The 22329-nt window shown below is 40.5% G+C and overlaps 1 protein-coding gene across 2 annotated transcripts in view; it reads right to left on the minus strand.

Moving 5' to 3' along the window:
- The window catches only part of drd2a (dopamine receptor D2a), a 28519-nt gene extending 24322 nt beyond the window's left edge, over nt 1-4197 (minus strand). For both annotated transcript variants that reach the window (XM_029517169.1, XM_029517170.1), the window contains exon 1: nt 3857-4197. The gene's annotated coding sequence lies outside the window, so the exon portion shown is untranslated. The remainder of the gene's footprint in view (nt 1-3856) is intronic.
- Nucleotides 4198-22329: the final 18132 nt, after the last annotated feature.

Raw genomic sequence — 22329 nt, forward strand, 5'->3', positions numbered from 1 at the left:
TTATGCTCGCTTTGTTCACCAAACAAAAGACATCCAGACTCTTGAGGTAAATGTCAAGAAAGCTGCCACTGAAAGGCCGCGCAGCTCCGGCTTTTATTTGGCACTTGACACAAGAGGTTGGAAAAACATTGTTCAAAGTGATGCCATGTCAAGCTCAAATCTGACTCATCAGCCCGCTTAATCGCACTTTCACCCTTTAATATTTGTACCATTTGAGATACAAAGCCAGTTAATAATTCTTCTTTTCACACCTTGATTGTCTGTGTGTCCCAGACACCATCTCCTCCAGCTGGAATGATGCGGAACAAGTGCTGCCCATTTGAAGTGTACAGGCAGGAAACAGCCTTGAACGGACCACAGAGTCCTGTTTCAGACTAAACACACCACACTGCAAGATAATTGGGAAGAAATTTCATTTCTCCTGGGAGATGCTCTTCTTTCATTTTACTTTTGCTATTAATCCTCATTCCTTTTGCTCTGTCATCCTGTTAATCACCGCACAGCGTCTGTCACACCACCAGTCCATATTGTTTGCTCGAACAGTCAGAGAATTCCCCCGTGGACATGGAAATAGTTTTTATGCCATTTACCTCTGATATTTTATCAAACTCTACAGGAGCCGAAGCTAATTTGAACCATCACTCTTCGGTGGCTTCAGTGACATTGATTGTGCATGTGTGTCTGCTGGCACTGCTCATGTGCATGACTGTACAACCCAGCGCTTGTTATATGTCCTTAGAGTGTGTGGTCTAACTGTAGCTTAAGCACTTAACAGCTCTCAGGGGAATCTTGTATGTGTCTCTGCGTGTCTGTTTGTGTGTGTGTGTGCAGCTTGGCAGCAGATCAGGGAGATTGTCATGGAAAGGTTCACTGCTCTTTCTACACACCCAGATGTTTTGATTGCCTGTTGCTCAAGATTCAAAGAGCCAACCCAGATAAGCTGTTTCTTACTCTAAAATGTGTGGAAATGCGGTTTGACTGAGCCAAACATTCTGCTTTTGATAGCAAGGCGATCTCTTAATGCAACTTTGCAATATTTGGACGAGACCAACTTTGGAAAGATAATATGATAAGATCTGATTTTCAAGTGATATCCACGAAAGTGGATGTTAGAATGTGAAACGTAAATGCTTAGCAAAACACAACAACCAGCAGAGCTGAATTTGTGCAACAAGATACTAGCTCTTATTCATTTAGGGCTATGGTGGTTACTAATACATAATGCATCAACATGTTTATATATAGATAGGGCCTGCCACATTGATCACTATATAGCATAGACACACCATTAATGCACAGCCAGACCAACCAGCTGACAACTTTCGCAGCGTATAACTGTAACCTGCACTACAACCATATCACAGTGTATCTTCTATTGGCTTTTGGACCTAATTGGCTCCTCCATCCTTTCAGTGATGCTGTAACTCCCCAGAGTGTTGACGTATTTGACTTACTGATGAATGGGTTTCAGGGCAGAGAATGCCCTGCGTGAATGTGTCCAACTGGCCCACATTCACGCAGAGCCAATACAATTAAATGATTTTCTTGTCAAAACACAATGGTCTTGCTGAGCCAGATGACCACTGTATACATAAAGCAAAATATAATGGAGCAGTTATGCTAGTGCTTTGAAAATACTGGTCTGCGTTGTGAGCAGTATGCATTTATTACAAAGATATGCAATGATTCCGACTCCTTCTCGCAGGGATTGATTTTCCCGCTGTCTGTAAATTGGAGGCTATTTTAAGCATCCAATTAGTATGTTTTAAGTTTTGCTACAAATTCTTTATATTTGATCTTGACTTGCTTTTATTTCATAAAGAACTACATGGAAAGGTCAAATAAGCTCCTGCGCTCATACCTTTGCTTTTTCTTTTTTTACTCTTTTATGTAGGTTGACACAAATATGAAAAAACATGCACCCATTTTTAATATTCTGGGTAAGAGTCATGTAATCCATCCACTCTCATTAGAATGTGTTTGTGGACCTTGACAAATTTAATATTCTTGTGTCACTAATAAAATTACGTCAATATCAAAGCACACAAGACATTAATCAGCTTGGTTAAAGACATGCCAGAGATTACTCCCCTCCCAAATGCACCATTCCTCTGTGTCAGAGAAATGAAAGGATTGTGACATTGCCATGGTTTTATGCGTATAAGTATCAGTATTAGTATGTACATAAAAATGCATAGTGTTCCGCTAAACTGCCAGAACTCCTTTAATGAAAAGACATGCGATGAATTCTCTGTGTCCACAACTACAAGGCCTGACCATTCTTGAACCTCCTGTTTTCAGTGCATGTGATGATTTCTCTGCTGAAAGGCTTTCAGATGTGACTCTTTAATGAACGAGGCTTTGATTTCACAGATTTGAGTGTACCAGAACTCTGTAAACTAAATAAATTTCCTTCAGATTTGTAATTGCATTTAATAAGCACAGGCTGTGACACTGTGTTGTTTTTGCTGAATGCATGCCAGCTCTTGGGAGCATTGTGCTGAATTGAAATGTCAGTATTGACTGACCAGTCGCGTCAGGTGATTTGGTTTTAAACCTCTTAACTATTGTGTTAATACTGCGCTTTATCCTCTTAATTACTGTTTATCGCCTTGATGTGAATATCTCCATGTAACCCAATCTCTCGCAATTTAAACTCCTTGACTCCTGATATTAATTCAAGTAATTCATACAGGAGATCTGTTTTTTTTTTTTGTTTTTTTTAAAAGGATGATCGTCTACAAGCAGCCAGAAAATAATATTCAAACTGTCTGAGTCTGGGCTTGCATGAGGACACAGCCGGCTGGTTTCCACACAATATGTGTATGGCAGATTATAGACAGTATGGTGTACAGTAAAATCAATGTGTGCAAACAATGTGTATGCAGACAGCAGAGAAACATCATCAACAATCAAAGAGTTTCACTTTAGATTAGCTCATTAATATGCTGCATCAAGAAATCATTCAGTGACTTTATTCTGGCAAGGTAAGGCGAGGTTGACATAACCAGTTTTCCTATGGTGCTGTCCTACTTTGTGTTATTATAAATTGACCACAAAGTTGCATAATGAATGTGTTCAAATGACTGATGCTATAGTTTAACACAAAGCTTACATAAAACTGTGTCAGCAACAACATAAAAAGCCTCTGATACTGATACTGAGGAGCCACAGACACAGTACTGACGCTGTTTTTGTTTCATTTTGCCAGCTGTTGGCAAGTTGTTGGAGCTGCTCGGTGGTTGTTGCCCGGCTTGTGCAGCCGGCTCAGCGGTCACCTGCCCCGCACTGATTACTGACTGGACCAGGATGCAAACGGACCTGACGTCTTTGGGCTGGGAAGGACAATTTGACACAGAGACACTGCCACACTCAGGTATTCAACTATTCACTCATGTATTTTATTTACATTTTTTTTTTACAGTAAAAGCTCACCTGGACCAGTACTGTAACTACATTGGATTGTGTTAATCTTCTGCTCGCTGACTAAAGGGCTGTATGCGGAACACTCTCTGTCCACACTGTGGATCACTCATTCTCAGGAACACTCTTTGGAAATGGGGGAATATGCGCTTTAGGTAGAAGCGGCAAATAGTGAGCCAAGAGCGATGACAGATTCACCTTGAAAGTTAATACCTCAGCAATCACACCCAATAAATCAGTTTATACGAGCCCGACTCTTTCCGGAGGTAGGCTGACCTGGACCATCAGCCCCGCCGGGGAGAAATGCCTCAACATCCAATATTTACAGTTACTGGATGACTAAAGCTGCATTCTTGTTTTTGTGGGTTTTTTTTTTTGCCCCCCCTGCCAAGTTTGTTACATCATATAGAAAAAAAAAAAATCACTGCCTTACCTTCACGCCATAAGTTTGACTGGATATTTGTTTTTTGCAGGCTGTTAAGTCCAAGAGCATCCGCAGTTAACTCCGACCGTATCCTTCATTGGCTTTGCACATTGTTCAGTCTTTATAAACCAACTGAGTCTGTGCAGCGACTCGGGTGCGAGGCATCAGTAGACACTGCCAGAAAAAAAACAAAACAAAACTGCGCTACTGGCAGCCCAAAAATAAAAATGAAAAATCAATAAATGCAAACCTGAAAATAAAACCTCTTCAGATCATTTACAGTGTTCGGTGAAACTGATTGTGGACAGTTTGAGTCCTCAGAGGAATCAGCAGAGGGTGAAGGTGTGCAGCGTCCGTCTGGTATCCAGGAGCTTTACGCACGGAGTAGAGTTACCTTCGGCTCTGACGGAGGCAGGAGCCGCGGAGACTGTAAAGAACTGTGGAAAATCGAGGCGGGGTTACATCTGTTTGGAGCCTGGCAGACACCTATGTTTCCCTTATTGCCTCTGACATCGGCGAAACCTTAGATTACCTTCGCTTTGTGTCACATTTCCCCTGCTCCGCTCTCCATCCGGCACCTTTGGATGAATTTTTAAATATTTTACTGTATCAAGTCGCCTCTTTCTGCTTATGGTGGAAGACAGAAAAAGATCATGTATTAATACAATTTCACCTGTTCAGTAATTCAGTGCGACATGAAAGAAGTGAGAATACATGCAGCCTCTGTCTCTCTTTCGGGAAAGAAATTACAGTGGTTTTCAATTTTATTTTCTTCCTTCGTCCACAAACCAGCTCCTTATTTAATAAATGACACCTGGGTCCTCAGAGCTCTGCTGGCTTTAAATTTTCACTTGTAATCAGGAGCACTAAGAAATATTTTAGCCCACCATGGATTTCCCATCACAGCAATGAGATTTATTTCAGACTGAAGACCCAAATTACACACAAACCACCTTTCTCAGCCTGTGACAGAAACCAGGAAGAGGAGCACATTTAGTAAGTAAATATGTTTATATATGTTTTTAATGAGGTAGTGTTGAATATATGCTGTAAGCTTTTCCCATATAGCAGAAGGAGGCGAACCAATATTGTTGGTTGTGTCTGCATCGTTTATTTTAATTTGTGTGTGAAGCAGTTCAGTGCTGTGTCCACACAGGTGAGATTTAAGGAAGGATTTTTGTTGAAACACGCTCTAGCTAGTATGGAAACACATGGAACTAAACAATGGATGAACTTGTTTTCATTATCATGCCATAAAAGAGAGGAAATCCTCATATTCTCTAGAAGCAACTCAGTTAGGCTGAGATAGCAGCGGTGAATGTACAGCTATATGTTGGCTAGTATGGTAAAACACGTCCCGACCCTGGTGGTTCATGTAGCTGACTTAACTGGTCATCAGGAAAGCCCCTGCCACATCTTGGCCTCCAGGGATGAAAGATGAAGCCAAATGGATGTGCCAAAAAGTGCTTTTTCTCAAAAGGCCACTTGAGGCTGACTTCAGTTAGTTCCGATGAGCTACAATGTTAAAAAGCTCAGCTTCACAGCAGAAATAAACACGTTGTCAGCCTGGTAATAAAACTGCTGTGATTTTTCATTTTCTTATTCCTGACAACTGTATCAATTTTGACATAGCCCTCCTATTCAAATGAAGAGGCATGGATGGACAGATGTGGTGTCCCCACCTTGTAGTGTTTTTTTTTTTTTTTTCCTAGCTTTGGCTCTTGTGTCTCCTGACAAACTAAAACTTTATAAATGGGTCTCAACTTTTGAAAATTATGGCCCTACTTCCTACCACAGCTGAGATAAAATCTTTCCAGGAAAATTGGCATCTGGGAGATCTTCTGATTGGAAAACTGGCTCTGAAAACTACTTGATTATTTATAACAACTGTGTCTGGGCAACTGAAGGAACCACATAGCTTCTCTTCGGACCATGAATTGGACATATGTTGAATGTTGTGTAAAGGATATGCTTTCTTCGTCTTCATCATCACTGGTCTCTGCTATATCTGCATTTCGTTCATCTTAATTAAAATTCCAAGCAGAGTCATCAGGTTAATACTGAGCAGCAGAGCCGCACCATGAGAACGATGTCACCATGCCAGCTCTTCATCAGCTTCATGAAGCTAGCCAAACTAGTATCTCAGCCATTATTCAGCCGTATCTGCTGAATATCTGCTTTAGGAATGTGAGTTACCATACTCGTAGAATGAATAGCCAAGCTTGCTAAGAGATAAGAAAGCGATATGGCCAGTTTTGCATCTATCACTGTCCGCCTATCAGTGATGTAGACACCTCTGATTTTGCAGTAGTTTGAATTTTGCCTGCAAGAAGTGTGAACTTTCTCTGCAACATTGTACCCCACCAGTCATTTCTGTGGAGAAATCCACTTCAGCAGAGCAGCCTGCACATTTCTGAACACAACTTCCTTATTTTCCTTATCTAAAGTTATAATTGCTGTCTTCACCATCAAGTAAAATTCAGCCGAATGAAGAATGTCAGCAAATGTTCTTTCCAAAACAAGATTATTTTTTTTTTACTTGTAGGATACAGACAAGCGACTTATTGCTGAATCAAGGGAGCAATGCATACAGCAATAAAGTTAATTACAACATGTGAATTGTTCAAATGTATGAAATATCACAGATTAGTGATACAGCCTAAATGTGGAAGTTCTGTACCACCGATCTGATTACCGAATTAGACTTTTGGCTTTCTCACTCATTCACACATATACACCCAGACGCATACGCCTGCACAGTACACACATTGATACAGCCAGTCCCTTGGCTTGCTGTAGTTCAAACACATCTAAATGCCGACTGCACTGGAACTGGTGCTGTCTGATATGGCTTCTATTAACTCCTGTTGACGAGTTGATTTCTTTTAGATGGCAGATCCACAAAATGGCGTACAATCTCAATAAATTGATTGGCATTCATTTTTTGCCTTGATGATCAGAGCTTGGTAAAATCAACTATAGGTTCCGGATGCACAAGCATCCTCTATCCGCAGAGTCCTCGCCACCAGAAGTGAGCAGCTGCTGACTTGCAGTGACCTGGGGAGAGGCACAGACCTGGTAAGAAGGGGCACAGTGCTGTGACACACACTCCCTGTTACTCACATCAACGCATGCTGCACCACTGAGTAAAGCCCTGAACGTGGATAATATTTTACGCAAGAGCAGTCATTGCCTTAAAGTTCACCTTACGCAGTGAAAAATGTATGATATCACTGCTAGTTACCACCAAATAAACTTGTGTGACATCTTACATTTAGCACTGAGGCTCATTCCCTGGGTGGCCCTGGCAGCATCACCTGACCGACTGCATGCTGAGAGAACAAGAACCAAAAAGTTGTGGCATCACTGCCTGCATGAGAAATGTGGGTGACAGCAAAGGCACCAGGAGATAAGGACAGACGACGAGGACAGGAACGGTAAGGACCTGAATACGACAGATGTACTTGCAGGTTGTGTTACTCCACAGCTAGTAGGCTCATAAAGAGTAAATCAGCCGATAGGAAATTCTATGCTTTTTTTATTGTTAACGAATCTAAAAAGAAAAAAAAAATCCCAATAACAACAGGGAGATTGACCGGCATTTAACGACTTGCATGTAATGCCTGTGGAGCATCAATATAGCTTTTGTTCAGTGCCATAAACTTACAGCCGTGCCCAGATGGGATTAAAGCACATCATTACACAGTTTGCCATCATGCCATAGCTGGCTTGTTAGTTTTGAATTGATTCCATATCTGTGACTGATATCAGTTATATTATTAAGTAATAATATTTAACCCATACTGGTGGAAAAGGTTAAGGCACCAGTACAATTCTCTACCATGGATCAGGGCGATGTAGCTATTAAACTATTAGATGGATTGCACTGACAGAGATTTTATACCTCCCTCTATTTCATTTAATGCCACACAAAACAACATTTTGTTCATGTTGTCACCAATTAGAATAGATTTTTTTAAATAGATATCAGCTTTCACCAGACATTGAAATTTTCTCCAAGTTAACTTGTAGTGTAAGATGCTTGGTTCAGAGATAAATGTACACAAGGTTTGGTGAAATAAAGTTGAATAAATCTGGTGATTCCCTTGCATTTCACCTGGCACACCCATTGGCTGAAGTCATTGTTTGCACTTGTTTGAAATTATTTTCCTATAGGACAACTAATTCTACTATAGCACAATCTTCTGTGAGTAGTGGAGGCTGCTTTGCCCCCCCCAAAAATAGAAAATATATATATGTGGTCAGAGAGGGAAGAAAGAACGATAAAAAATTTAAAATAAAATTGCTGAATACTGAAACTGAATAAGAATATTGTAAAACTTACTTTATGGTAATTTAGATTATATAATAAGAATACATTGTGGGAAAAAAAGCAGTGCAAACCACAAAAAAAAAAAAAAAAAAAAAAAATAATAAAGCCAACAAAACAAGCTACTTAATGACACAAAACCCATAAAACAGGATCCACTGTGTAGGAGAGAAAAACACAGAAAGTGGATCAAAGACAAAAACTTGACAAAACACTGATAAAAGGAATTTAGAATAAAAAGGCCAAAACACTCCCCACCTCAGATATTGACTCCTGAGCTGCTTAAAAATTTCACCTCAACAGATACTGATTTAGTTTGTCAGCTGAGGCAGACTAATTATGTATTTGATGGGAGCTCATAAATGAAAAAGTTATCTGGTGTGAAAAGTAAGAAGAAGCTGTCGACAGGCAAAGTTTTTTTTTTCATATTCCTTTTTAATTGCATTTAAATGAACTTTAGTCATTACACTCTTACACTATTGTGGTGTTCATGGCACCTTGTGTCATTGCTGCATCTTATCTGCTGCTACGGCCGTGCAGGTGAGAGGACACAATGTGATAAAAGCGACTGAGAGATGAGTAAAATATCAGTGTTGAAGGGAGGTGGAGATTTGGGATAATAATAGATGGTGCAAATACTTTCAAGGCTCATTGATGACACTGAAATTATGTCCATTAAGGCAACCAGACACAAACTCATTTGTCATTTCTGTGTGAGCAAGGAGAGTACATAAAACAGTGTGAGACTGTTTTATGTGCTCAAGGTCACTCATTGCCAAAGTTGGCAAGCCTAGCAGCACGTCAGCAGTATGACGGGGCATGGCGGAATAGCCCTCGCATTCACACACAAGCTGTTTAGCGTGGTCACCCATGAGTGAGTCTGCAATGAATTTGTCAAGATGCTTTCATGTATCCTGTTCTTTCAGCTTGGAACTGCTCACAGACTGATTTGAAATTGAAAAACCTGTTCCTTTATTGAGTTTGGAGTGATAACACAGAATCCAGAGACTAAATGAAAGTGTACCCATTTATTGCTTGATTGAATCTAACATGAGAATACTGCTGGATTTTAATTATATATCACATCTACTCATGCAGTGTTACATGCTATTTCTGTGATTGTTTGTTTTCCACCGTTGTTTTCTTTTATAATCCGATGGCAGATAGATAGGTAGATGTGCAGATGTGTCATTGTTGGATGCAACAATACTTGCAACATTAATTAGGCAAACTGTACAGAAAACCATTTCCCACCTCCCGGTTTATGCAAGGGGAGGTTTAATTAGCTGAGTGTCAAGATGAGGAAGACTATCGTACAGATAAACAGCAGATAAAAAGAAACCATAAAAAGATTTGCAGTGCATAAAAGTTCCAACCTGTGCACCATCCCACTGCAAATCGTGTCAGAGTTGTAACACGTGACTGACTTTACTGGCTGTGTTGCTCTGCAGTTGTGGTTTAATCAGCTCCACGTGGGCCCAATGCCACAGAGAGGCACATGTCATGGTACCACAAAGAGACTATAGTTGTCAGTCCTCTTTCACCTCTGTTATCGTTGGCTCATCCTACAAAAGTGAACAAGCTGGGGAAATGAAGCGTGCTTATAATTGTACGTTTTTACATGTACATTACATCGAAACATATGTCTTCTTGAAACCAGTACAACAGAAGAAATACCATTCTAAAAGTTAAAATAAAGCGGTATAATCATCTCTGTGGAGGGTATTAAAGGAATAGTTTGACATCTCAGGAAATATAGTTGTTTTCTTGCAGAGAGTTAAATGATCAACATTATGCTCATAGCTGATTTCACAATATGAAGCTGCCTTTAAATTGATATAAAGGAATAATAAAAAAGCAATAAAAACTTTATCTACAACAAAGAACAAAATCCGTCTTCATTCTAGACGCATCTCATTACAACAGCATTTGTCATTTGTGGAACTTGTAACAAAATCAATCCCACGTTTTGATTTGATATATTCCTGGAGTCTCTGCTTGTTGCCAGGCAACCTTGGTGTAATGATAAGCATTTGCTAATTTTGCAATTAAATACAGGTATAATCTGTTAATTACAGAGCTGCAGATGCTGGTAGATGCTGGTAGATGCTGGTGGACCGCTGTTGCTATTTTTTGACGTAACTAAAACCAGCTCATATTCATAACCCTTGCAAAATGATACATTCTTTCCTCAAACTCTCTACAAGAAATAAGTACATATTAACATGAACCTTTTCCATTAATATAAACACATTTATATGGTATTTGTGAACAAATTTTTAATAATTTGAAAGAATTATTCAAAATAAAACGCAGGTTTTAAAACAATTATACTGTACACGCTTTCCCACCTACCTCTGACAGTGCAGCCACATGCGTACATATTCACTCACACTACTTCTGTAGCTGCTGATTGTTATGTTACCACCCACACAAAGAGATCAAGAGCCACTTCATAAAGCGTCTGTGGCCCGCATTTCCGAGTGAAACTTTGTTGTAAACTCTAACACTCATCTGTCGAGATGAGAGAACAACCAACAGTTTTGGTTTGCCAGAGTCACAGACTGCCCCCTCATCTTTACCACACACACACATCTGTGACCTACTACATGACTCAAAGCGTCGAGGCAGAGTGTGCAGGAGAGAAGGGAAACTAGCTGAATGGATGTAAAGAGACAATGTGAAAGGTTAAGACATACAAAAAGTTAGTTCTGGGACATTTATTTTTTGCCCAAAGTCTTTAATCTGAGATTTATTGTGGCTGTGACATTCTGGCTGCAAACAAATGGCTCTGAAATGTAAGGTGAAAAACTTAGTAACTGTAAAGAAGACATTATATTTAAAAACTCAAATGTTCTCCTAAAATCACTGATGGGAATCAGCAAAAGGGAACGGGCCAAGTTTAATCAAGTAAGCATTCAGGGGGTCTCTATGTATTTTAATTTGCCTCTTTTTGCAAGTTCTGTCATTTTGTGGAAGGATGTGTACAAATGCATAATTTATCCTGGATATTTAATCAAAGTTCTTAGGCACAGCAGTGTGTAGTTTGCCACTATCTATCTCTATTCAAATGCCCAAACCGACTCATTATTTTCAGCCTCCGCCGAAAGGAACCTCATCTTCTTCTATAACTGCAGAGGCTGAGGGAAACATGATGATAAAGCTATGTGATGTACTTCAGTGTACAGCCCTCATAACAATGCTTAAACTGCAAAAAGTAAAAGGCTTGTTAATTCTTTTGAATTCCTCAGCGCCCAGGCCAGCTCATTAGCATATGAATTGCAAAGCATTTCAGCAGATCACATCTATAAATCTGGTTCCATTGACAAAACATCATCCTTGCCTTTAAGAGCCCCCACTACAATCAAAATAAATATTTTTTCTCTGCTCTGCATGTGAAATCGTGTCTACAAAAGTTACACAAGATGCTTTCTTGGCATCACTTGATGAAGAGGCCAAAGTTTGTCTACTTCTGTCTGTCTGTTCTTGTTTTTGTTAACTTTGCCCCATTATGAAAATAGGAAATAAACAAAGAGTAAAGGAACAAAAGTAGAAGAAACAAAAAGGCAAGTACTTGGACAAGAGGCTGATGGGCCAGAAATATAAGCAGATAGAAGTCAAACAGAGAATCATGGGTAATGAAAGCAGAAGAAGCTGAAATGCTCTCAGTAGCATGAGGATGGGGATCTTTATTTTAAGGGAGCATACTCTTGACTTTAATTGGGAACTAGAGAATGCAGAGATGTGAATCTATGATGTGATCATTATATCCAAGTTTTGAGGTTTCCTCGTGAGTGAGAGACAGGAGAAACAGAAAGAGGACATTAAGACCATCTTATAGGTGCCAAAGTGCAAAATCACAAGTGGTGTCTGGATAGCGCAATAGAGGGAGAAAGCAGATAACAGTCAGACCTGACAGAAGTGGAAGAGATCTAAGAATAATCTGATGCAGCCGGGATCCCTACTGACACAATAGAAAAACAATTCATCTATGTCAGAGAGAGCTGCGGGAAGCGTCTGCTGCTGTTCGTGCTGGACCTTATGGCAACAGAAGAAATGGGGCCATGGGTGCTCTGCATTACCTTGTCCCAGTTTGATGAAAGCAGCAACCGGGGGACTCTGAGAGACGGATGCCTGAGTACTGATCAAAGGGATGCGCTTCTCAAAATGTGCCAATTTCATTTGTCGGATGAGTGGAATTGGTTTTGACACCACAACAAAAGACCAACACCACTGCCAATCACATTAAATGTCTCTTTATCGCTTGTTTGATGAAGCAGCTTTTTTTCCCTGAGGATTAAACATGCAGAGAAACACATTCAGTTAGACATTTGAGACAGGGTAATTACTGGCTGAAATTGTGGATATTATGGCCTTGGGCTCTGACAACACAGCGGTGTGTCTGAATGTGGATACTGAGACTGTTGTTGCTACCACTGCTGTAGCAACTACTGTATTTTTATATTATGACCACTTTTTTGTCACTAGTAATAGGTGACACTAAGAAAACAAAATAACACAAAGTCCAAGATTTTTTATCCAACTTGATGCATTGTCATCCATCTCCCACGTGAAAGACCTGTGCCCCTCTCCGATCAGCCCAGACTGTCAGATCTTCCCACCTGACCACACTGCCCTCTAATTGGCTACAAGAGGATCCATTGCTCCAGATCAATATTTTATTTGGTAGTGAAGGTCACATCAGCGCGGCAGAGAATGCTTTTATTATTTAATAACATTTTTTAATTTATGCCCGAACTGAACAAAGCCAGGCACTGTGACCAAAACAGGTGTCATTCTGAATTATCTGAAGAATAAGAAAGCAGAGATAGGCCTGGGAGCTCAGAGTTGAGTAGATGTGTCAGCAAACAACTAACGCATGAAGCATGGAGAAATGAACCATGTCTAAGACACAGTCCCACAGAGGTGCAAGCCGCCAACGTCATAGGGAGTGTAACTGAAGCATGCACAGCCCGAGTCAAAGGCCATGCATTGATTTTCATGACAGTGTAATGGCTGTAAGTGCCTGTTTAGACTTACCTGCTTAGATTGCTCTTTTCAGCATCATTTCTTGCTTGTCCACAGCAGGTGGGACAGTGCTTCGTTTGTCAAGAAAAATTTACGGTGTAAACATAGTCCTCATCTGATTTTTTTTTTTTATTATTATTCATCACCCTAAAACGCTGTGAAACTGTGATCTGTATTTACATAAGGAGTCTGGACCAGGCAGGCAGTCTCCTTGCCCACGGTGTGCTGGTGTTCTCGAGTGCTGTCTTTTCTGACTGTAGATGCACATCCTCAGGCAACCTATGTACTGCTTGTATTTGTCCACGGAGCCTGTCAACTTCAAAACTGTCACGCCGTCTCTCCCTTTCCCCAGCGTTTTTTTTTCCTTTTGATCTATCTTCTCTCTCTCTCTCATTTCATCATACAGTACCTCACCAGTCACTTCCACCCGCGCACAGAGAGTCATCTTTTTGTGTCCCCGCCACTCACCCTCCTCCCCTTACCCTCTCTTCTCTTCTCTCAGTCTTCATGCCATTTCTACAGCTCTATTCTGTCTTGGTGTATTGAGTGTGTTACTTTTTCTTGCACATCAGCATTTTTTTCTTTTCCAGAAGTTTAATGTTGTGCCGAAGTCAGCGTGTCCATTGACGCAGAGTAGGAGCCCATCAAGATCAATCATTTACCTGTCATTTGCTTGTGTGTGGAAATGTCATTTTTTACCGTAAACCTGCGTGGGTGTTTGGATACATGTGCGTGCATGCAGCCTTTAGCGTCCTTTTCAATTTGAGCGGAATCTCATTCTGTAGCCACGGCTCTGCCACTGCCACATGAATGCCGTTAGGCAGAAGAGATTTGGAAAGGATGCAGAAAGTGGATTCAGAGTGATAGGCGGAGAGGAAAGGGGCGAGATAAGAAGATGGGATGGGGACCAGGCCAAGGGAGGAATGCAAAAGAGACACATATGGAGGCTTGGGGGAGCCCATGAATAATATGAAATGACACCACAAATGGAAGATCTGACGTGCCCTGCTGTCTTTAAAGCTGCAGGGAATGCAGTTTAGAAAGTTGCGTTTGTGTTCAAGCATCAATTAAAATGGCTCTGCATGTATATCTCATACCACAAGCCATCATATATTTTTGCAACAGGTTTAAAGATTTGGGTAACCAATGCCTTTGAAATATTCAGTAATCCAGCCTGTAAAAGGAGAAGTACAGTATAGAGCACAGCAGCCTCTTGAGTCTGCAGGGCACAACAGGCGATACAGCCTTCCCTCTGTGTCGATTCAGTTGATTGGCACGTGTATGTATGTGCGACCCCGTTGATATTTGTGTGCTGAGTGCGTGTTAATGTGTTATTGACTGTCAGTCAGTGGGACCTATGCAACCATCACTATCAATCAGCGTCTTATGATAAAGCCAGGAAGTGAGCAGAAGTGTCTCTGTGTGGGGTGATTTCAAGGGCAATATAGATATAAGCAGGGTAATCCACTCTCACGGTTATTATAGTGACAGATCTAAGGAAGAGAAACCTCAAGGAAGAACAAAATATATCCTGCTAGAGAGGTAACTGCTGTGTAGCAATACTATCAAACATATGCACCAGTCTGTGGAGAAGTGGGAATTTGTTTGGACATACAGTATTTTACATATAAAGCATAGATACACCCGTGAAAAAGGACCTAGCTCTAACTGGATAACAATTTGAGGACAGTTAATTAGCACTGTAAGTATCATAATCACTGATCATTACTCCATCCTTTGCATTTAACGGCAAAACACCATTTACTGATCATGATTCTCCAACTAATGAGTTTAGGTGTTCTGGGGTTGCTGCTGCAAGAAGACCATTTTAGTGATAAACTCTTCGCTTCATGGCGTCCCAATGCAAAAAAATGAATATGAAAGGCTTTTAGGTTCCTTCAACATAAATCTGTGTGTCAGTGAATATGCTTCCTGCACACATTTGAAAAGGTCAGTTACTTAAGCTCGGTTTGATTTAGACCAGGTTGGAAACCGTGCAGCAACATTGTTAACACTGTCACCTCACAGCAAGAAGAGTCCAAGGCCTGAGGCAGTTCTGTGGGGGATTCGCACATTCTCTGCGAGGGTTCCCTCGGAGTCGTCAGTCTCCTTCTCACAGTCCAAAGAAATGCAGGTTATGTTAACTGATGAGTCTAAACTGCCTGTAGGTGTGAGTCTGAGCATGACTGCTTTTGGCCCTGTGACAGACAGTGATGTGCCCGGCCCCTGGCCAGTGTCAGCTGGGATTGGTTCCACCCCCCCCCCCCCCCCCACGACCCTGCGTGGATAAGCAGCATAGATGATAGATGGATGGATTGGCAGTGCGATTGAGTGGAATCAGGAACAGAAATTTGCATTCAGTGAAAAAAACTGCTCATCTTGTGCTGTGTTTCATAGAGTAAGAAATGCAACAGAGCTGAAGACAAAATCAGCATATGAACAGGGGGTCTCTAAAGCTAGTTTGACAGCATGATGTGTTTCGTGATGGGGGATCATGTTCCTTCATGCACAGCAGTAGAGATGGTGGAGCATAAAGGCGACCTTCAACCGTCTGGTCTGTATCAGCTGTATCAGTTTGTCAGAAACATGATGATATCACAAATGATGACTTTAAATTGTACCGTGTGACAAGTTGACTGACAGCCAATCCGAAGCTTGTGCAAGTGAAGAAACCACATCAAAAAACTGACAGCGTTGGACATTTAGGGTCAAAGTTCCGACTGCTGCTGTGACTCATGTCTATCCTACAGTATATACACTGCCAAACTGGTGTAACCGTGCAAAGAGCTGCAAAAAGCATTCTTACATCAGACTTACATCGCAATCATAATCACATTGTTCTCGTCTCTCCTCGTTGCAAGCAGCACTTTTTTTTTTTCTTATTTGTAAAACGCACATCATACTTTTAGCTGTGGGACGGCTACCCAACTAAGTTTGATATTGGATGCTTTGCTCATGGGCACGTGAGTATTTGTTGCTTGGTGGCCAGTCAATAAGCACTACCTTCTCCTTACTCTCTTACTCTCTTCAATGCTTCCCTGCTGCTCGCTCTTCTTCTCCACTAACATTAAGGCTTCCATTGAGCCAGTCAAACAGTCTATTCGGAGCACAGTCAAGTAGCTTTGTGCTTTCTCACCATGCATTACCTCCTTTATCCTGCCAGAAAACCTCAGGCCTACAGACCTGAATCTAGTTTATGTTGGTCTTTAATGTTTCTGGCTTTTACTGATTTCAAGTGTCCTAAAATATCCAGTGTTGCCTTATTTTTCAGTGTTGCATCAATATGTATTAGCACAAACTAGTACATGATAAACAACTTTTGCAGGAGATCATTTTACATGCTGGTGACATTAAAACAGAGAAAAATCAGGGGGTTAAGGAAGATTAGTTTGCAGTGTGACATAAAAACAGGTCTAAATGGTAATTTACTTTGAACTCAAGAATACACCAATGCAAACAAATACGTGCAAAATTACAAGAATTACAAGTGATCTTGTTGACTGTTGCCCACATTATTCCTGATGATCAAGATTCAGGGACACAAATAGGCCTATTTTCCATCATGTGCTTCATGTTTTGTTTTTTTTTTAATCAGTGAAGAGAGAACAGTCTGCAGAATGAAACATTATGTGACTGGGGAGGCTAATGTATTCAGCCTGACTGTTCAGAAAAGACTGAAACAAGAAAAGCTTCTGCATAACCCGATTTTCCTAGAAAATTAATTACTGCAGAACATATCCATGTGGTTGTGTTTGTGCGGTTCTGTCATGTTCAATTAAGACAGTTATTTGAGCCACTCAGAATCCAGAGGTACTCATACCATACCTAGAGAACTCAATTGTATTAAGTTCTTCATTTATTCACTCTTTGCGCCTGTTCTCCTGTTCTTGTATTGATTAGTCACAGTCGCTGAGCAGAGACTAATCTGCGCCATTAAGAGACCTTCAGGAAATGAAATGTTCTTTTAGAATAAAAACAAAACTGGAGGTGTAGCACTTATTTAATGATTTCCACCCTTTCTTTCATATTCATCACCTTGACACATATAATAGCACTCAATGAGTGTCTTCTTTACATTGATCTAAGAATCCACTGTTTGCTCTGTAATAAGATGTGCTTTGCACAAACATTTCACAAAAGATTTTCTGTCATTGGTTCTTCTCATAAATGCTTAGGTAATTTGTTACACACCGCAGGCTTTGCTTTTATGTCAGTTTCCAGTGAAAGTGCGAATGCATATTTGCGTGTGTCCGACGGTTTAATTGGTTTGGGACAGCTGTCTTAGAAGCAATTTGTCCACTCTTATCGGAAAAGCCTCACCTCATTCAAGGTCTGTTGTAGTTTTCAATCACACCTGGTTTCCACAGTTCCACAGCACGTAACTCAATCCAATTCAGCCTAGATCAAATTCACCTGGTAAAGTGATTTTTATGGTGCAGTGTAGGTCAAATTCATCTGGGGAAGCAAATTTGATCTACGCTGCTGAGGTGCAACAGAAAAGTGCTGTTCAGGAAAAAAAAGCAGATTGGCTGTCTTTATTCTAAAATTTTCTAATTGGCCTCTTCTTATATTTTTGTTGTCTTGTTTGTCTCTTTTTTTCTCCCTACACTACCCTGCTACACAAATCAAAAAAAAAAAAAAAAAATCTAATTCATCCAAGGTGATGAATCACTGAAGGTCAGACCATATTGTTGGGAAAAAAGAGATCTTAAATCAGATACACAGCGTCAATATCAAAAAAATCTGCTGGCTTGCCAAGAAATCTGTGTGTGTAATTCTGTTGGTGACTCCTAACTCATCATCATTCCTGTTATGCATTATGGTGACATACCTGCGAAACCTGAAGTGTTCCCTTCCATCGTGCTGTGAACATGGTAAAAAGTTCGTTTCACCATGTGTGCAGACTCTTACACACGATGTTTTGATCTAATTTGAAACAGAAAGGGTTCAGTTTTGGACCTTTCAGAATATGTCACAGACGGAGGGGACGCACGGCATCGTGGTTAGCGCTGTTGCCCTACAATAAGAAGGCTGTGGGTTTGGTTCCCAGCCCGGTGATTAACATGATTATGAGCCCCGAATTGTCTGTAGGTCTGAGTGTGAGTGGTTGTTGGTCTCTGTCTGTCTCTGTGTGTTGGCCCTGTGATGGACAGGTGACCTGTCACTCTCCCCTCCCCAAGCCTACCACTGGTTTGCACTGTGGCTGCGGTTTGAACCCGGGCCCTATGCATGCAAAGCACGCACTCGACCACTGCGTGATGTCGCCGTGCACAGGGACTTTATGAATGAATAAATTCCACAGCCATCCAACTTAAAAATCCATCACACTTTTCTCTATGAGCCCCGCGCCAGGTGATTTATTTTCTTCGGATGAGATAGTGATGGACTAACCCTAACCCTGGTTCAACATTACCTTCCTTCCGATGATGTAACTTTTCACTTCTCACTAACAGTTCTTCTTTTTTCCAAGCCTTTGACCTGAGTCAAGGCTCATCAGGTCAGCTGTTCCTGCAGGGACGAGAGGGGCATACTCCAGTAACTAGCTATGCACTGTGGTTTCACAATCGATCCAGTGTGTTCATTAGTCGCTACTCCAAATTATTTAAGTAACGGTGGATGCTTGCTTTTATCTCTGCCAGATAAGCTTGCAGGCTTAATCAAAGTACAGAGAACAAGCTACAAATTATGTAAATAATATTACCTCGGATAGGAAATGAAAAGGATAGGATTTTTAGAAGGATTAAGGTTGTGGATAAACCTTCTTCTTTCCTGTGCACACTGTTAATTGATCCCAGAGGATTTGTGGAAAGGAGTTTTGACTTTACAGACTTGGGATTTATTGTTGAAATAAGGATGGAGCACCTTCCACAAGAAAACGGCTGGTGTGTCTCACTTCCCACCCATAACATTATCCTCCACTGAGTGAACCTGTTGCTCTTTGCGGATATCAAGTTTAATTAATTGAGTTTTGATGCACTGCAGTCGTTATACAAGGCTCTGTGTGTAAGACATGGCTTATCATTTCTGAAGTGTATCCTTCACAGAGGTATGCATGTAGGCAGATGTGGGTGAAAAATGTTTGTGTGTTTATAACCACAGGAGTAAAATTACATTTATCAGACATGGCCGAGCTCTCTTTGTTTACTAACAACAAGAGTATCTGACAACGGCAGCTTCAGCTGCTGAGTAAATGTTATAGCGCAGGAGGCTCATCAGACAATTGGCAGTCTTTTTTTCTTTTTAATCAAGTTTTGGCAACACGGCACAATGAGACACCTTCAGAGATCCACAGAGCTAATTAACCTCTTCACCACTGTTTTACTAGGTTTGGTGATGTTTTATATTAGCAGTGCCTCCCCCCCCCCCCCCCCCCCCCCCCCCAAAAAAAAAATAAATAAATAAATAAATAAATAAATAAATAAATAAATAAATAAATAAAACATTTGCGATTAATCCTGAAATGTGCAATAAATTTTCATTTAATCAGCCAACCAGTTATTGATTAATTAGATGAAAAACCTGCATCTCAGGCACAGTTACCTTTGAATCCAGCCAGCCTGCAATGTAATGTTCTGCTTTGTGTCACTGTGTGTGGAGGGCCTCAGGTGTAGCAAAACACACAGCAGTGATTTAGCACTTCTCTGGCAGCCAGGTGTTCATTTCACTAACAATAGAGCAGCGACGTCATGGAGCTGTGGGCCAGCACCATCCTCTCATCACAAATTTGAAAGCATGGGCCAGTCACTGCCTCGCTTCCCAGTCTGACTTGTAAATGGTGTTTTTATTTAAGGCATCCGCTTTGTCTCGCTAATCAAAGATGCCTCTTGTTTGAAATGCGAGTGAATGAAATGGAGGATGGGATGATGGATAGGAGAGATAGATGGGAGAGAGGAAAGGTTACGGTGTACGGTGAAAGGGTTCCTGTTTAATTCATGGTTGTAGTTTTGATTAGGAGTTAAAAGCAGGATTTCGTATTCATTTGGTGTTTTTTTTTTTTTGTTTGTTTGTTTGTTTTTTGTTGTTGTTGTCTTTCCTCACACTTTTTTCAGTCCTCTGTGACAAACCTTATCATGAGAAAACTAACAAAGTCAATGAAAAGGCACAAGTTCAGCAATACATTTGGGAACAGACTGTTCAGGGAAAAAAAAAATCTATATAAGTTGCAACGTAAGACTTAAGCTACTGAAAAACAAATACCATCATCTTCCACAGAGGTCTTGCAGTGTTTAATCCACACACATGACATGAAGGTCTGGTATGTGGTTTGTTATTAATTCTAACTCAGTTTCCAGGGCTTCTACACCTGACACATTTAAAATAAAATAAGACTGGACTGGTAGCTGGTTTAAAAACAAAATACTAGATGTACCAGATGAGAAAAAACTGCAGATATTTCTTCAGAAATGCCACACATTGCTGTCGAATTACTAAAAGAATATATGCATTAGAGATTTTCTGACAGACAGGAGGAGCACAAGCAGAAATACCCAGAAGACCACTTCTGTTAAAAAGGGGCTTTGATGGATTACAAGGCAGTAAATGAATATTCCTGAGCTGATGCTGTTCTCATTCAGCAGTCAGGAGTGGCTCTCTGTAACACCTCTACCTCTTTGCTTGTCTTTAAAGCAATGACACCACGGGGACTTGACGGCAACTGTGTAACAGAAAGGTTAATATAATTATACACAGACTCAAGAACAATTCAGGGGTGCTCTGTACGCTGGCCAAAGTCAAACTGAGCTAAACATCAGTGAGGCGATCTTCAAAGTTGTTAAGGTGCAATTTACTTGTCGTCAAAGACACATAAACCGCTGAGTGACTGTGTAGCAGGCTTTCATTTCTCTGATAAGCTCTGACTTTGAATGTCTCACACAGGCAAGACAGTTGTTTCATCAAATATTTACCAAATAATTATGTGCTAAATACAATCAGAGCCAGGGATCAGTATAATCTACTGAATTTCTCAAAATCAAAATTAAAACATTTTTCAAGGTGTCTAGACCTGGTTTTAAATATGATACATGTCAAACACCAAAATACATACTTTCTTTAACAGGGGTGCAAAGATTGATATCACTCTCCCATCTCTATGTTTGGTGAGAGCAGGCATTGTATAACAAAACGACCTGTTTTCAGTGACTATTGTCTCATTACTGACGTTTAATGTGGAGGATCTGCTGAGACACTTGTTTTTAATCAACACGACAACACTGTGCAATGATCTCTTGCTTTTCTAAATTCGCTTACCTTTCAAATAAGCCATAATGCTTCTTCTTTCCCATCTTTTCTTTTTCAAAAGGTGAGTCTAGTTATTGCTGATTTATTATCAACAGAGCATGATCAGAGGAAAACAGATGACTTTTGTCTCTGCGTTTGGTCCGGGAATGTGGATTCCAGTTGAATTTATCTCAACTAGAAGAGAGATCGTTTGCAATCCAAAAATAATTCCCATCTTTCTTTGGCTGGAAGTCTCCAATCAAGGTGAAACTTGCAGAAATGAGTGATTATGATGTGGGCTTTTTTGCATGGCTGAGTCAACAGACAGTCCCTGTCTAGAACGGTACTGCATGACATGTGCGAACATTTATAATTATATGTGGGTTGCCCATGGTTATCTCAGATACAATACTTGAAAATCCAGTTAGAGGGTTTACAGACGGTGCGGAAAGAAACAGATTTTATAGATTAGCAGTTAAGATGCAAACCTTTTTAGAAAGCAGGAAACCAAAGCATAGTAATCACTCACTTTCTTATTTGTCAATATATTCATAACTCTTTAATGTTAAAACAGATAGAACGCAGCTGCAGCAAAGTGTCTATTGATCGACAATCAATAAATTGTGTTTCTGGGTGTCTGGCAGCCGACTGCATGCTGCATCAATGCTTGGGCCACAGCCAGGCATTTCGGATCAGTCAACCTGCAGAGCAGATGGGATGCACTAAATCACTAACTTTTATATTCCTGAAATTATTAGAAAAATATTGCTGTCATCAATAACTTTGAATTCAGAAATGGTCCTCCATCAGCCAGTAAAAAAAACAGTGTTTTTCCAAAGCTTGAGAAAGAGATAGAGAGAGTGTAAGAGAGAGAGAGAAAGCTTGACATTTGCACATTGCCTTTGAT

Source organism: Echeneis naucrates, chromosome 13 (genome assembly GCF_900963305.1).
Source record: "Echeneis naucrates chromosome 13, fEcheNa1.1, whole genome shotgun sequence".
Taxonomy (NCBI): Eukaryota; Metazoa; Chordata; class Actinopteri; order Carangiformes; family Echeneidae; genus Echeneis; species Echeneis naucrates.